This window comes from Cervus canadensis, chromosome 10 (assembly GCF_019320065.1).
Source record: "Cervus canadensis isolate Bull #8, Minnesota chromosome 10, ASM1932006v1, whole genome shotgun sequence".
NCBI lineage: Eukaryota > Metazoa > Chordata > Mammalia > Artiodactyla > Cervidae > Cervus > Cervus canadensis.
The window spans coordinates 76,968,990-76,985,946 of NC_057395.1; the positions used below are offsets into that span (position 1 = coordinate 76,968,990).

Here is a 16,957-nt window from a genome sequence, read left to right on the forward strand (position 1 = left end):
GGTAGATGTCGTCTCCAAGATTAGGTTATAAGAGACAGTGACTCAATTAACACACATACACACACATGCCCCTTCCTGGCTTGCCCACTCTGACAGAGCAAGCTGCGGTGCTGGGTAGGACCACGGGGCCGGGAAGCCGAGGGCTTCCCACCAACACCTGCGGAGGAACAGTGCCCTGCCCACACTGCCGCGAGAATACGGAAAAGGATCCCGCCCCCGTTGGACCCCGTGGTGACTGGAGCCTCTTGCCCCTTGGCTGTCACCTGGGGGAGACCCTGAAGCAGAGGACCTAGGTGGGTCAGGCCTGGACCTCCGATTCGCAGAAGCGATGAGATTAGAAACATGCGTCATTCTAAGCCGCTAAACTTTGGAGTCATGTGTCACGGAGCTACACACAGCTAGTACAGCCCCTCCTCAGCGCTGCGCCCAGCAACTAGTCACTTAAGCTCTGAGGGTTCCCCCATCTAAAAATGTGCATCATCATAATAGCACCTCCCTACCTTATGCGTTCGTGGTGAAGACTAAGAAAATGAATGAATGGGACTTCTGGCTGGAGCAGTGAAATAAAGAATCAGGAATTAGAATCAGGAAATAAAGCCCATCGGAATGGAGCCACGGGACTTCCCTGGTGGTACAGTGGATAAGAATCTACAGGGGACACGGGTTGGACCCCTGGTCCGGGAAAGATTCCTCACGGCATACAGCAACTAAGCCCGTGAGCCAGAACTACTGGGCCCATGTGCACTAGGGCCCGCGTGCCTAGAGCCTGTGTTCCACGACGGGAGAAGCCACCGCAGTAGGAAGCCTGTGCATCGTTACAGAGAGCATCTCCCACTTGCCACAGCTAGAGAAAGTCTGTGCACAGCAATCGAGACCAAGGGCGACCCCAAAATAAAGTTAAATACATAAGTAAATAAGAATGAAGCCAGGAAGGGCCCTCACTGAGCGGCTGTCACAAGGTCAGGGTCCAGCGGCCCTCCAGGGAAGGTCCCCCGCCCTGGAGAAGCCTCACCTCTAAGCTCACTTTGCTGGCCTCCTGGACTCCAAAGGACCATGCTCAGAGCTGCCTGCAGCCGGGGCGCCCAGCATCGTGTCCCCCGCCCCCCCAGTCACCCCCATGATGGGTTCTATGGTCCCTTCTTCATGGATTTTGGGGTTCCTGTTGCCCAAAAGCTGGCCGGGCTTCGTGCCGTGGAGATAAACAAGCCAAGAGCCGCAGCAACTGAGAGTTCCAGAAACTGGCCTTCGTGGGAGAGTTGCAGCCGCTGGCACGGCCTGGGCACGACCCCCAGGCAGTCAGACCTGGAGGTGATGGGCACGTCGGGGAAGGGTCAGGCCTCAGCCTTCACATGCTGACAGATACGTGACTCCAGGTCCAGAGAACAGACTTGCAACCCAGATGCAGCTCACAGAACCCGGGCGCCTTGATGACTGTGATGTCCGGCGCTCCCCACCCCAGGTCTGTGTGATCCCCACCCCTGAGCTGGACCCCCCGTGCAGCCCATCCCCCACCCAGGCTGGCTGCCCATAAAGACATGGGTCCCTCCCTCCTCATCGGGGGCTGGAGCCTCCTGAGAAGGACCTCAGGGACCACGTGGTCCCCGTCTGCCCTTCCATCGGCCCTAAGCTGCGAATGTGAATCAGACCCTTGACGTCCGCAGCCCTGGCTTCTTGGATGCTGAGCACAGGGACCACCCAGGCCTGGTGAGACCACCTCGACACTCGTCTCCCAGTTGCCCAAGGGAGGAAGCTCCTGCCCAGCGTGCGGCGGGCGGGTTAGGAGTCTGGCCCTGGAGCCACAGAGGTCCGCTCGCCGCAGCTCCTCTCTGCCTGCAGGCAGCCCCACGCTGGATTGGGGGCCTGAGGACACTGGCTGGGTTAATGAGAACTCGGTCTGTGCTGTTAGCTCAGGGCTTCCTGCAAGCCCCCAGGGCAGCCTCTGCGATAATCCCTGTCCGACTGCAGGGCTGACCAGGGTGGTCTAAGGAGACAGGACCTGGACCCAGACAGCCTGCTTGGGAGCAAAGCTCTCAGCCCTGTGGCCGGCCCCATCAACCGCCCCCAGCAAGTGCTGCAGGCCAGCTGGGTCCTCTGGGGACCCCGATCCCCCTGGGGATGTCCAACCCGTTCCCTCTCTCCGGGCTGACAGAGCCAATATTTCCTGGCCCCAAAGCCCCAGTTGTTGGAAATGACAGTTTTTCTTTCCCGACTCCTAATTGCCCACGCCTCCCATCAGCCAAAGCCTGTTCTTTCCTCGGCGAGCGTGATGGAAGCTGACCTGCAGGGCACCGTCTGGCGGGCGCTCATTTGTCTCCGGCGGGCCCATCCCGACCCCAGGGCTCCACTCTCCCCTCTCTGCTGACATCAAAAAACCAGCCCCACTGTTGCTGCGAGGCCATGGTCGGGCCCAGCCTGAGAAGTCAGGGCTGCAGACCCGACAGAGTGAATCGACTCTGCGCGAGCATTTAATAGCACAGTCTCGATGATGAATAAATCACACCTTTAAGGACCCCTTTGCAATTTGTAGCCCCCAGTCAAGACTCCAAAAATGTTCCCAGATGTGAGGGATGACGTGTGTGCCTCTGGCACGCTCTCACATGCACGGGGGGCACGTCAGCTTCCTGCCCACAGGAGACCCGGCACCAGCGACCCGCGGCAGAGCACAACCTCATGTTTTCTGAACAAAGATGCCTACCCCGACCCTTTGATAGCCTCTCTGGGGGAGATGTTTCTGGGAGAGACATGTGGGCCAGGAGTGAGCCTGTCTCAGACGGCTGGGATCCTGGGAGGAAAAGTACGGCCACCCCAAGCTCTTGGGGTGGGGTTGGAGGGTCTCGAAACCTTGTCAGCTTTGCAGTCAGAGAGAAAAGGGTCTGAAAGCCAGGTTTGCTATTTACCAGCTGTGTGATCTGAGGCAAGTCATCCACGCCGCTGAGCCTCAGAGGTAACCATGGAGCCGCTTTGCACAGCCTCAGAGGGGCCAGAGGGATAAAGAGAGAGGAATACAAGAAGCTAGGGGGGAGGGATAGTTAGCGAGTTTGGGATGGACATGGACACACTGCTGTATTTAAAATGGAGAACCAGCACGGGGACTCTGCTCAGTGCCATGTGGCAGCTGGATGGAAGGGGGTTTGGGGGAGAATGGACACATGTACATGTATGACTGAGGCCCTTCGTGTACATGTATGACTGAGGCCCTTTCTGTCCACCTGAAACTATGACAACGTTGTTAATCTCCACGCGTGCTAAGTCACTTGAGTCGTGTCCAACTCTTTGTGACCCCATGGACCGTAACCCACAAGGCTCCTCTGTCCGTGGGATTTTCCAGGCAAGAATACTGGAGTGGGTTGCCATGTCCTTCTCCAGGGGATCTTCCCAACCCAGGGATGGAACCCGTGTTTCTTGTGTCTCCTGCACTGGCAGGCGGGTCTTTACCACGGGTGCCACCTGGGAAGCCCTAACTGGCTCTACTCCATTACAAAATAAAAAGCTTCTTTAAAAATGAAAAAAAAGGCACTCAGAGAAGTGCCGACACTTGGGCGTCCTGCCTCAATAGGCAGTGGAGGGAGTGATAACAATCGTGACTATTAGCTGCTGTCGTGAGTTGGACGGTGTCCCCCCAAAATTCGTGTCTACACAGAGACATAGGATATAACCTTATTTAGAAATAGTCTTCACAGATGTGATTAGTTCCACTGAGGTCATACTGGATTAGGGGGGGTCCCTGAGTCCAATGGCTGGTGTCCTTACAAGAGGAGAGGACACACGGAGGGGTCAGGGGACGGCAGCGACCCCCTGCTCCTTCCTGGGCTCCCTCATTCAAGGCAGGTCCCACAGCAGACCAGGTGGGACCGGGCCTCCAGCGTCCACAGTTCAGGGGCCTCCCGCCCTTCAGAGACCCTGGAACAGTTCCGAAGGTCTTCAGCATGTTCGCCCTCTCTGGATCTTCTGCAGTCGGGTGCAAGGAAGAAAGGAAAAACCCAGACAAAACCACGCTTCTGACCGACGCAGTCCAGCAGCAAACATCCCTCACCCCGGGTCAGGAGTGTTTGTCCACCAGGAAACCAGAACGGTTCATCTGAGTTTCTTCACCCCGTGTCCCCAGATGCAAAAATGTCAGAAATGTGCAAGGGCCCTGCTCAACGAGGGACTCTGTGTCTCGCCCCCGCAGTCCATTTCCTGTGTGAGGTGAGGGTGAGGACCACTGCCCTGAGGGTCAGGAGAAGCGGGTCGGCCCCTGCTGCGCTGTGAGCTGGCTGTGGAACACGGCAAGAGGCTCTCTCGTCTCTGAGCCCCTTTTCCTTATCTGTGAAATGGGGGTGCTGACGCCCGCTCCAGCATCCCACAGAGTTAGGCGCCGGCAGAAGGCATGAGCCGCAGGTGAGGTCGTCTCGGGTGGTTTTCCTGTATTCTCTCTAAGGGAGTCAACCACAGGAGAGATGGGGTCTTCCATCACTGCCTCCCTCAGACCCCACCTTATAACCAGCGGACTTGGCCCTTTCAGGCAGCGCGTTTGATCCGCAAAGCACCCAGGGCATGCATGACGCTGCGCCAGTTTCTGGGAGGGTGTTTGACAGCCAGGGACACAACATGAATGATATCAGCAATAGCCGGCGTTGATTGAGCATTTGCCAGGTCCAAAGCATTATTTGCTTTGGCCTCACTGAATTCTCCAAACAAACCTGCTAGATAGGTATCATTGGAACCCCCATTTTCGAGAGAAAACTCAGTCCAGAAAGAGGACGACTCGCCCAAGGCCACACCATTAGGTTGGACTCCCTTCATATTTGGTTCCAGACTGGACACCGCTGCCTGCAAATGCCCAGAGCTCAGTGGGCAGGCAGTTGGACCCTCCCACAGGCGACACGCCTAGTCCTAGCTTGTGTTTCTCGGGACCAACGCGGGGTCAAACATTCCACCAATGTTATGTTGCTGAGACCTCCCAAGACCTTTCTGAGGAGTTGCTATCATTATTGTTATTATCTGGTTCACAAAGATGAGGACACGGAGACCCCGGGGGTTACGTGGGTGGAGGGCTAAGAAGTCAGGCCTTTCGGACTCCTCATCTTAAGGTCTTGCCCTCCTCAAAAGGGAGCAGGACACCGTGGTACTAAATCCATGCAGAGACAGTCACGAGTGTCAGAACATAGATCCCAGGGGGCTTCCTGGAGGAAGAGGATCACAAAAGATGGGCAGAACCTGCCCGGCACAGATTTCTTCTCTCCAGGCCACCGTGGGCATTGGCCAGAACCCGGGGGCTGGATGGCTCGAGAGGGCCCGACCCTGCCCTGTCCCACCGGCCTGTCTGCATGCCAGGCCAGGGCTGACCTTTTGTCCACACACCTCTCCTCATTCTACAGGGAAGGACAGTCCAGAGTCAAGGCTATTGTGGGGTTCACAGACCTCAGGGGAGTGGTAGATACACAAAGCTACAGGGGATTCAATGCCGCGTGCTTTGAAATCGCAAAAGACTGGAACCGATCACAGGTCTATCAACGGGGAGCCGGGTTAAGATACAACGGCACAACCACACGCGCCTCGAGTGTCAGCAGAGTAAGAATGAATCAGGAATCACTGAGTCAGAAATAAAAACTGACGCTTAGGGGCTTCCCTGGCGGTCCAGTGGTTAGGCATCCGCCTGCCAATACGGGGGCCGCTGGATTGATCCCCGGTCCAGGAGCTAAGATCTCACGTGCCTCGGGGCAGCTGAACCTGTGCCCGGTACCCACGAAGCCCTCGCTCCCTAGAGCTCAAGCTCCGCAAATAGAGAAGCCGCCACAACAAGGAGTCCTCACACGGCAACTAGAGAGCAGCCCCCGCTCTCTGCAGCTCGAGAAAGCCCGTGTACAGCCACAAAGAGCCCCATGCGCCACAGCAAAGACCCAGTGCGGCCACAGATAAAGAACTTCTAAACTTTAAAGCTGACGTTTAGGAAGGACTTTACGTGCAGTCAGGGGCTCCTCCGAGTGGATCCACTCGTGTGGTCCTGACAGCAATCTCAGGAGGAAGGACCATGACCATCACTTTAAAAATGAGGAAACCGAGGCCACAGGACCTCAAGTCCACGGCTTGTGGCTACAGCAGAGCTGGGCTCTGGTGTGGGCAGTGGGCGTCGGAGGCCCTCGGGGGACCAGCCCGCCACACAGCCTCCCAGCTGCTCCGTCTTGCCAAGAGCTCCTGCAGCCCCTGGGAGCCGGGAAGGAAGAGAGACAAACCCCCTTCAGTGGCCCCCGCCCTGCGCCCCAGTGCAAGGAGAAGAGGCTTGACTGAAGCATCCTTATCTCAACCGGCTTCTGGTAACTCGGCCACTGGGATAGCTAACTTCCCCTCCAGCCAGTTACGGCCAGTGGGGCCCGCTGACGGTTTTTATAGCCTTCCTGGAGTCAGCATGACAAGGAAAACGAAGTGAGCTACAGGACCCCTTTCAACACTAGCAGCTGGGTATCACGGCTGCGGGGTGCAAGAAGGAAAGAAAAGTCACTCCCCCCCCTCCCCGACTTTGAGCTCATCCACAGAACACGAGCCTGGGCGGCCAACATGCTGGTGTTGAGAAAAGCTGTTCTCAAGCGGAACTGATTGGCAACAGAAATGGAATTTTCCCCCCAAGAAAAGTATAAACACGCTTTCTCCCTGGGAATTACCCTTCGGAATAGGTATTCCAGACGTGTGTGTGCAACGGCCTGAGCACGGCCGTCAGCCTCGCACGAATGAGGCGAGAGACCAGTGTTGGTCACCACTCGTCCCGGACAGTATTTCTGGCCATAAGATGGTCACCAAGGTCAACGGCGAAACCAGCCCAGCCCGGAGTGGACATCTGCCCGCCCGTGGTCCAGCCCCTTCTCGCGACCCCCAAGACTCGCAGCTGGCTTTGGGGCACCTCAAGGCTTCCCTAGTGGCTCAGTTGGTAAAGAATCTGCCTACAGTGCAGGAGACCTGGGTTCGATCCCTGGGTTGGGAAGATTCCCTGGAAAAGGGAATGGCTACCCACTCCAGTATTCTTGTCTGGGAAATCCCATGGACAGAGGAGCCTGGTGGGCTACAGTCTCTGGAGTCACAAAGAGTAAGACATGATTTAGCGGCTAAACAACAACCACCAAGGACTGAAGACTTTGTGACGCTTAACAAACTAGGCTCGACCAAGAGGCGGTACAGACTCCAGAGGAAGCCAGACAAGCTGGATCCAAACCCAGCTCTGCCGTTTACTGTGTGATTTCAGGCAAGTTCCTTAACCTCTCTGTTCACCGGTTTGCAGATCTGTGAAGCGGGGCAGGATCCAAGGGCTGCATGGATTTACAGCGACACATGTGGAGTGTGCGGAATAGTGCCTGTCTCATGGTGAGGAGCGTAGATGGAGGGTAGGGGCCTCTTTCACCTGACTGTGATTAATTCAAGTCGCCTGAGGTCTAGCTCTTAAAGACTCAAGGACAGCTCTCTGGACCTGGATTTGGGAGCCAGGGACCCAACGGGGGCCTCTGGTAAGTGAGAAGAGAGCTTGGGCCATTCCAGCTGCCGTCAACCAGACATCGGCCTATTTGGCACCTGGTGGGTGGAGGCATCACCGGTCTGGAGGGACCATCAAGCCCACCCCCTCGGGCCTCCACCTGCAGGGCCTTCCCCTCCCCTCAGTCCTTCTGCCCCATGGAGGGAGTCTGGAGGGCGAGCCTGGGCGCGCGGGTCCGTGCAGAGCCGCCAGCAGCGCTGGGTGGCAAGAGAGGGGATTCAACTCTAGGGACATCACGGTAATAGCCACCCGGCCATGACGGGATCCTCGCCCCATCATCTGCCTGACTCCCGGGTCCATCTGAACTCAGGAAGGAAAGAGGGGGCTGTTTACACCTGAGGCAGACCAGAGGGGTGAGTATACAGAGGCCACACGAACAGCCCAGAACCTGGGCCTGGGTTGGCCGGACGGGCCCGTTTGAGCACGCCCAGTTCCACAGACTTGCTTGCTATGCAAAGAAGTGGCTGCCTGGTAAGTTAGCATGGGCTATTAAGACGCAATATTCATAAATGAAATGCGGCCTGCAGCCAGAGGTTCCCAGAGACCCTAATTCAGTTTGACTGTTTTGTCACCCTTGGCAATGTAGCAAAGCAAATATTTCCATAAGTCTTAACTGAGTGCCTGCTATGGGGTAGATACAGCGCTGAATAAAACAGGAAAAAAAAGAGAGAGAGAGAGAGAGAAAGAATCCTGCCCTCAGGAAACTCACATTTCTATTTTTAAAAAATGATTTTGTCCGTTTGGCAGTGCGGGGTCTTCACTGCTGCGCTCCGGCTCTCTCCAGTTGCAGCGAGCGGGGGTTACCCTCTAGTTGCGATGTGCAGGCTTCTCCCTGCTGCGGCTTCTCTTGTTGCAGAGGTTTGGGAGTCGAGGCTGTCCGGCTCGAGAGCACAGGCTCAGTACTTGTGGCGCATGGGCTTAGTTGCTCTGCGGCACGTGGGATCTTCCCGGATCAAGAATCAAACCCGGGTCTCTTGCATTGGCAGGCGGATTCTTTACCGCGGAGCCACCAAGGAAGCCCCTCAAGCAGAAGATATTTTGAAAAAGAAAAATAACGTATCGTGTGTTCGATGTTGGCAAGAGGTACAGAGGGAGCCACGTGGAGATCTGGAGAGTGAGTGTCCCAGGCAGACGGGGAGGCAAGTGCAAAGGTCCTGAGGCCGCCCTGTGCTCAGCACCATACTCAGCGGCGAGTTCGGTGACGGGGCGGGCAGGGGAGGTGAGGCCCAGGTTCTGTGGGGCCTGGCGGCTGTGGTTAGCGCTTAGCCTTCTATGCCGGGCGAGGGGGAGCCAGGCCAGCGGGGAGGAGGTGCCCTGAACAGAGGAGGGGCGGGATCCGATCCCCTTTGAACAAGACCCCGCTGGCTGCAGGTGCAGAAGAGGCCGTCAGAGAGGCAAGCAGAGAGGCAGAGACATCAGGGAGGAGGCGGCCACAACAGTCCGGAGAGAGACGGTGGCCGTGTGGACCAGGGTGCCGGCGGCAGAGGTGATGGGGAGCGGTCAGCTTCCAGAGACAGGTGGACAGTGGAGTCAACAGGGTCCTTAAACTGAGGAATGGAAGCAGCTGGGCTCTATTTGTGTGTTTGGCGGCCAAGAAAGTTTGAGACGCGGGACTTCCCTGGTGGTCCAATGGTTAAGAATCCGCCCTGCAGGGCAGGGGACACAGGTTCGATCCCTGGTTGGGGAACTCAGATCCCACATGCAGCACCCACGAGCCACAATGAAAGCAACTAAGACCCAACGCAGCCAAATTAACTAATTTAAAAAGGAGTTCTACAGGCCCTGACAAAGACTGAAGATCCTGCACGCTGTAGGCTGCAGCTAAGACCCAGTGCAACCAGATAAATAATAAAAATACATAAAGCTTTTTAGAAAAGAAAGTTTGAGACCTGATTTGAAAACAGAGATGTGGTTGTCAGCACAGCTCCCCTCTCACAGTCCTCCGGGGGGCTGTCACGCAGGCATCGAAAGGTTTAGGTCTTCTGTGCTAAGAGGGAAAGACATCCAAGGTGTATTGTCAAGTGAAAAAGGAAAGATGCAGAATAAAATGTAAGAATGATCTCAGTCTTGAAAATTAAATTACATATGTGTGTGAATACAGGCTTCCCAGGTGGCGCAGTGGTAAAGAATCCACCTGCAATGCAGGAGACCCGGGTTCAATCCCTGGGTCTGGAAGATCTTCTGGAGGAGGAAATGGCAACCCACTCCAGTATTCTTGCCTGGAGAATCCCATGGACAGAGGAGCCTGGTGGGCTACAGTCCATGAGGGTCTCAAAGAGTCAGACACGCCTGAGCAACTAACACACACACTCACACGCATGTGAGTGAATGAACGGTCTGGGAAAGGTTGCCTGGAGTGGGACCCACTGAGATTTAAACTCAGGATTGCTGTTCCTACATGCAAAATTAAAACAAAATTTTTTTTAACTGGTTTTAGCTCTTTTTAAAATTGCTGCGGGCAGGTCTCGCTTCCTGCCATCCCAGCCTCGCTTCTCTGAGGCGGCCAGTGTCCCCACCTGGGCCTCCTCCTTGGCCAGGACCCTAAGAAGGCGGAACGGGGGAATGAGAAATATTTTCCTCTCGTGCTTGCCGGCCTGGGAGACTGGAAAGAGCCCACCTGGCTCCAAGGCTTTCTAAAAATAGAAGGTGGTCTGAACTTCCCTACAGGTTTGGCTTAGCTGTTCCTCCTCCACGATCCAAGAGCCGTTTTGATTAGAGAATCGTGTGTTGTGCATTAACATCAAGGATGGCGGGAGCGAGACCTGAAATGGGATGGAATTTACAGGGAGCTGCCCCCGAGGCAACCCGGAAACATCCCGCAGATGTGGGGGGCGTGAAGGAAGGAACCGAGAACGCAGGGACCGGGGCCTTCCTGCTGCCCGAGCTGGGACACTGGAGGCAGCTGGTGCGGGTGACACCCTCTGCCCCTCCCAGTCTCTGCATCCACTCCAGGGCTTAGGGCAGGACAGAGGAGTTGGCTGTTGGTTTGCTTGAGGCCAGAGGAAGAAGCTGAGGGATTGTATCCAAGGCCCGCTGCCTGGAGTTTGAATCCCTCTGGGTGAGAACTGCGCATGGTCTCTCAGAACGGTCCACAAGATTTCTAAGACCCTGGGCGCAAGCAGAGATGTGTCAGGGCCAGTGGTAAAGGTTTAACAGCCAGTTTTCCGGGGGAAAGTGTATGTGTGTGTAAGCACATGCACACGTGTGTACAAATCTATGCATTTACACACACTCTAGAACACATCAGAAAACTCAGGTTTACTATAGATTGTTTTGACATAAAGGATGTGTAACAAACAACTTACAGATAAACATAAAATGTACAATAACTCCCCTTTTGTAAATTTCAGATACTCAAGTGATTCACACAGGACGTTGTTATTGATTTTTTTGCCCCTCGACTCTTGTATCTATTGTTAACCTATGGTTATAATTGATGAGCAACTGCAGTTCTTTCCGGAACGTGGGCTGATATCTGCTTTTACGCTGAGCAGTGAGAAAAAAGGATACAGCAGAGAGCAGGTCGGAGCTTTCCTGGCTTGTCAACAAAGTGAGCAGCTTCCTCGATTTTTGGTGCTATTCCCACTGCACCAAGTAGAGAGATAACACACTTCAGTGTTCAATCTGCATCAACCGTGTCTCCCTCCCTCCCTTTGTCTAGGTCATTCTGTCTGTTGACCTAGATAATCAACGAAACAATAAATCAAGCCCTGAGTTGTACTGTTTGCCATTTCTCTTAGTGTCATTACTCCCACCCATGGCCGACTTCAGGCTACCAACCTGAAGTCACAAGAAAATGGAATTGGGAAGAGATTTGCAACAGTGCAGTGGAGTAGTTCCATCAGACAGACACGCCGGATGTAAGCATCCCCAGGAACACTAGTATCAGTAACCAGGTAGCTTTTTAAAAAATGGAAAGTGATGAGTTTTGAGTACCTACGACCTCTGTTTTTAATGTCATTTATTTAATTATAAATTTATGTAGTTTAATTTTTAATAATGGCTCTGTTTACCAAGGAGTTCACCAGGTTTCTAAAAGCCTGACAACTGGTTTTCACGAGTCAGTCCAAGCTAACTCCAGCACACCACACGCAAGGGCCACACAGCTGAGCATCCCAGGCGGGGGAGGGACCCACAGCAGCTCAGGCATGAAGCAGCAGAGTTTGGCCCCACCAGAGGGGTGTTGGCAACAGAGACGCTGCCCAGGTGGTGTTACTGGTAAAGACTCTGCCTGCAGGAGATGCAAGAGTGGCAGGTTCGATCTCTGGGTCTGAAAGATTCCCAGACTCCTGGGAATGGCAGGAAATGGCAACCCACTCCAGTATTCTCGCCTCGAGAGTCCCATGGACAGAGGAGCCTGGCGGGCTACACTCCAAAAGAGTCAGACACGACTGAGTGACTGTACGCGCACCTTTCTGAAGCTTGTGGCTACCCAGGACTGTTCTCACTGACACCAGTCACTGGGCACTGCAGGCCAGCAGTCACTTCTTCAAGCTCGTCCGAATTCCAGCCTTCTCTAGCACATTCCCTGATGCGCTGGGGGGCTCACGGGATGGTTTTCCTCCTCTTTAAGCTTGTGTCTCACCCACATTTAAAACTTGAGTGCTCTGACTCTCTCCAGCCAGAGTCACAGCATTTTAGAGTTGCAAAGAGATTGTAAAGATTTCCTAAAATAACACTTTTGTTTCACAGATGGGAGAAAGCGAGTCACTAGCTCAAAGTTGCAAAGGAAAAAAAAAATCAAGGGCAGAACTTCGAAGGGTGACCAACCATCCGGGTTTGCCCAGGACTGAGGGGAATCTCCTGGGACAAGCTGGTCACTCTTGAGCAAGGACTGCCTGTCGGGTCTCGAGTCAAGCCCAGGGCAGAGGGCTTGGGCCAGACCCAGAAAGAAAAGGAGTGAGTTCAGAGCTGCTGCCGGATGGAATTTTCCCAGAGAAGAAGGACAAGGCCACATCTGGGTGTCGGGACTCGCAGCTCTGCCCAGATGCCGGGCACCAAGGGACTTCCCACCTGCCACGGCCTGGCGGTGGATGTAACCTGCGTCCTCCTTGTCGGTGCCAGACAGACACTCCTGGCTTTATCTGCATCTTATCTCTTGGCTGCTGCCATCACAGCTGCAGGGATGCATATGCAAATCGCCTCTGATGATGTGAATACGTGATTCCCCCAAGGGAGGCATGTGGAAAGCACTGTATGTGTTTCACAATTCTGTTTGGTCCAAAGGAGCAGTGGGAGCCCAGAATGATTCGAAACAGATTTTTGAAAAGGCAAAATAAAATTGGAACACAACCTCATACAGACATGTGCCGCTCTCTGCACCCCTGCCTGACATTAACCCTCTTCTCTCATGGCCCCGGGAGCCTCCTGTAACAGGGCAGCAAATACTGCAAGGGGCATCAGGTCCTCTGCATTCAAGCCAGGAGCCCCTGCCCATCCCCGGGCTGACAGACCCTCCAAAGAGTCAAAGGCTGGTCGGCCTATGACTTCGCCTGTCCGGTCCCTCTGCCTGCCTCCTACACACAACAGTCCCTCTCCTCCTTCACTTCTGCTTTCTGGGATCATCACAGGCTCAGAGAACACAGAGGATCCCAACCACTCCCGGAGGTGCAGAGCTTAGCAAGAGGCAAGTTAGAAAGATCGAGATCTGATTCCCATCTCTGTTGCCAACCAGCGATGTGACCTCGGGCAAGTCACTTCATTTCTCTGAGCCTCGCTTTGTCAGTGTAGGATGAGGATAATAGTAATAAGAAGCTCTATCCTGCCCCGCGGCTGGAGGGGATCCTCCGAGCTGAAGCTTCATCAGTGCCTGGCACAATGCCTGGTGGAGCAGACCCAGAGACGTAGTAGTCATAGGGAATTCCCTGGCATCCAGTGGTTAGGACTCTGTACTTCCACTGCCAGGGCCCAGGCTTCAATCTCTGGTTGGGGAACTAAGACCCTGCAAGCCTGCCGCACAGTCAAAAACAAGAAGGAAAAAAAAAATAGTAGTTATAGTAAGACCCCCTTAAAGACGACTTCCTTCAACCACCCATTTTCGGGATGGACAAAGGGAGGCCCCGAGGGGGAAAGAACTTGCCCAAGGCCACACAGCGAGGTCCTCCTGCGATCCCATCTCAGCCTCGGGGCTCGCGGAGCTCCAGGTAGGATGTGCTGGACACGCCGCCCTCCCACCCCGGAGTCTGGTCCACACTCACCACCCGGCAGGTCCGAACATTCTCTGCCCGCGTCGCCGCGTCCGCCTGGAGGCAGCTCGACTTTCTTTATCGCTGAGACGAGCCAGCCCACCGGCGCGGGGTTCAGGAGAGGAGGCTGTGCGCTGGGAACATGGCCTCGGAGGACCCCCCGGCCCGGCCTCCCTCGCGGGGCCGGCGCTCCCCGGGCTCCGATAGAGCGGCAGCGGCCGGGCTCTTATCGGGCCGGGTCAGGGTGCAGGCGGCCGCGGAGCGGGGTTCCAGGAAGCCCGCCTGGGGCCCCCCGGCCGGCCCCGTCCCCCCCGGATGCCGCCTGCGGCTCTGGCCGCGGCCGATCGCCCGTTGTCGGTGTCACTCTGAGCTCCGCCGGGGAGAGTTCCATGCTGGCCCCCAGCAGGCGGGGCCCCCACCCCTCACGGCCCGGCCCCCACTCCCATCTTGGCAAGGGGGCCGGGGGAAGGCAGCTAATTTCAAGTCTGCACGGCGTTTGTGGTCGTGTCCTGAACTCTCCACGATTAATCACCGGAGCATCTGATTTCTGCTTGGCCTCGGAGGGGGGTGTGGGGACGCCTGGAAGTTTCTGCTTACTCATTCGCCCCCGACTTCGGCGCTAATCGCAAACAGACCGGGGAAGGGGACGCAGGCTCCCTCTCCCGCCCTCTCCTCGCCCCCCTTACCTTGCCACTTTCGGGTCCCCCTCCCCTCGGTCTCTCTCCTTCTCCCCTCTTTCCCGGCCGCCCCCTCCCCCGCCTCTGTCCTGGATCCGACCTGGCACACCCCATCCCCTGGTCCAGCTTCCCCCCTCAAGCCCCCTCTGCCTTCACACCTCCCACTTCCCCCTGGTGTGAATTCGCTTGGCCTTTTCCCTTTCCATCTTTGCACTTAGTGGTCACCCTCTTTTACTGCCTCTTTCCCTTATTTACAACCTAATTATTTCAGGGTTTGCCCCCGCCCCACCCCCATTACATGTATGTGGAATTCCTATGAACTTGACAGTCTCTGCCAGTCAAGAGTGGGGTCCAGACACAGTCCGGCTTGTTTGGTCACCTCCGCGCATCTCGGTTTGGGATCCTGCTCAGGGACGGACCTGGGAACAAAGCCCCCATTGACGCCATCACCCCCCACCCCGCCACCCCCCAGCCCCTGTGGTGCCTCCCAGCCTGTAACACCTAGAGATGAATTTCTCTCTGCACCCCTTGGCTCCCTGCCACCCTGCTGCCACTGCAGACAAGACACTGGGAATAAACAGCCTCTGAGAAGAGAAACTGACATCCCTCCCCACAGCTACACACACAGAGAGTCTGATGGGTAATTTGGCCATAACTTTGAAAACCAGAAATAAGCACAGACTGCCAGCCAGAACATCACTTAATGCTCATCCTTAAGGAGGCGTGCACATTGAAGTTTGCTTAAAAAAGAAAAAAAAAAAAAGTTTATCATAAGAAACATCAGAAATATTCACCCAAAAAAATGACTGATTAAATGGAATATGCAAGAATCCAAGGCAGGGATTTGAAGGGTGAGCTGCATCTGTACGTAACAATGGAGTGGAGACGTATTATTGAATGAAAAGGGGATCAGAATGATACAGTCAATATAAACTTGGTTGTGCAACCCTCCGCCCTTACACACACATAAAATGAAATGCTATGGAAACACATATAAAGCCAGGAAAATAGTCTGGAAGAATATAAACTTCACTGAGTCATTACCTCTGGGAAAGGAGGGAGGCAAATTTTAAGGGTGGTGCTCATACCCCTAGTAGCTTCATTTCAAAAAGTGAAATGGATTTATCTAATATCTCTGTCCCAACCAGCTTCCTTCATCAGCAAGACGGCACCCCATACTCGGAGAAAATTTCATCCGTCCGCTGGCCTCCTTGGACTGACTCAAAGAATTCTGCAATCTGTTAGCCAAGAACTAAAAGTCGGCCTTGAGGCGTGAACCCAGAAATTCTGCAAACAGTCCACTCTGATCACCTCTCCCAGGCGGCACGAGTGCTGAAGAATCCGCCTGCGAATGCAGGAGACGTAAGAGACGCGAGTTCAGTCCCTGGGTCGGGTGGATCCCCTGGAGGGGGAACGGCACCCACTCAAGTAATCTTGCCTGGAGAATCCCACGGAGAGGAGCCTGGCGGGCCACAGGCCGTGGGGTCACACAGAGTCAGACATGACTGAAGCGACTTAGCATACACTCATGCAGTCAGGTGGTGGGACCCAGAGCTGAAAGTGACTTTCCACTGAGTAAAATTCCTTAAGAGCCAGGGAGCTGTCCGAGTTACTCCGGAGCGGGCTTTGGTGTCCCGGCAAGGAGGCCAGCAGATCTCTATCTGAAAGCATAGTGCTGGATTGGAAAGTGATGGCTTGGTTTCAGGAAACAATATCACCTACTCTAACTCATGAAACACGAAAACCAGTGTGACGCCTTCTAAAGGAATGAACGTGAACGAGTTCACCGAGACAAGGGCTGCTGAGAAGCCCAGTTCCAGCTCAGCCCTCCTGCTCACCGACCACTCACACAACCCGTGGCACACACGACAGACAAGCAGGCCTGATGCCACGCAAGCGGTTTCCTTCCCAAGTGCTGTGACACAACGGAATTCTCCAGAAAGCTCTCTATGCCGCCCTTGTCCAATGCCTGCAGGCTTTGGGGATTCAGCTGGGGCATTACTATACAGAAGACAGATGATGTCCCCACAGCCCTGGGCCAGTGGAGGCCTCAGTCCCTCCGCCTTGCCCTCCAGGGCAGAAAGGAACCCCCCAGGTTTGGAAACCTGCAGTCCAGCCTTGTGAGGGTGGGCAGTTCCCAAGGGGAGGCTCGCTTGGGGCAGTGACCGAGATGACTCCGGGCGGCACGCAGAGTGGGCACGGAGCAGTCCCACCGACACTACAGTGCCAATGTCAGTCTACTTCTGTGGCAGTTCTCTTCCCATCCCATTTGGCCTGGGAGAGTCTCAGTTTCGTGCTAACCCATCTTTAACACCTCTACCCTCTACTAACATCCCTTTTGGACAAAGAGAAAGCAGGCCTCAAGCTTAGGTCAGCCGTGAGCCAACAGCATTCAGCTAGAATCCTGTTTGCCAAGTGATCATGGTTTTCCACTGTCTTTCATTTTCCTATTTTTAACTTTTTTAAGTTTAAAAAGGGAGTCCATCAGATAAGGGAAAATCTAACAAAAGCTTAATAAAACACAGATGTCAGTTAATAATGTTGCATCAACATTGGGTCATTAATTATGACAAATGAACCATAACAATGTAAGA

At 54.8% G+C, this 16,957-nt stretch overlaps 1 protein-coding gene across 2 annotated transcripts in view; it reads right to left on the reverse strand.

Annotated features, from left to right (window-relative positions):
* The window catches only part of RIPOR3 (RIPOR family member 3), a 73,875-nt gene extending 59,582 nt beyond the window's left edge, over positions 1 to 14,293 (reverse strand). For both annotated transcript variants that reach the window (XM_043478469.1, XM_043478466.1), the window contains exon 1: positions 13,699 to 14,293. The gene's annotated coding sequence lies outside the window, so the exon portion shown is untranslated. The remainder of the gene's footprint in view (positions 1 to 13,698) is intronic.
* Positions 14,294 to 16,957: the final 2,664 nt, after the last annotated feature.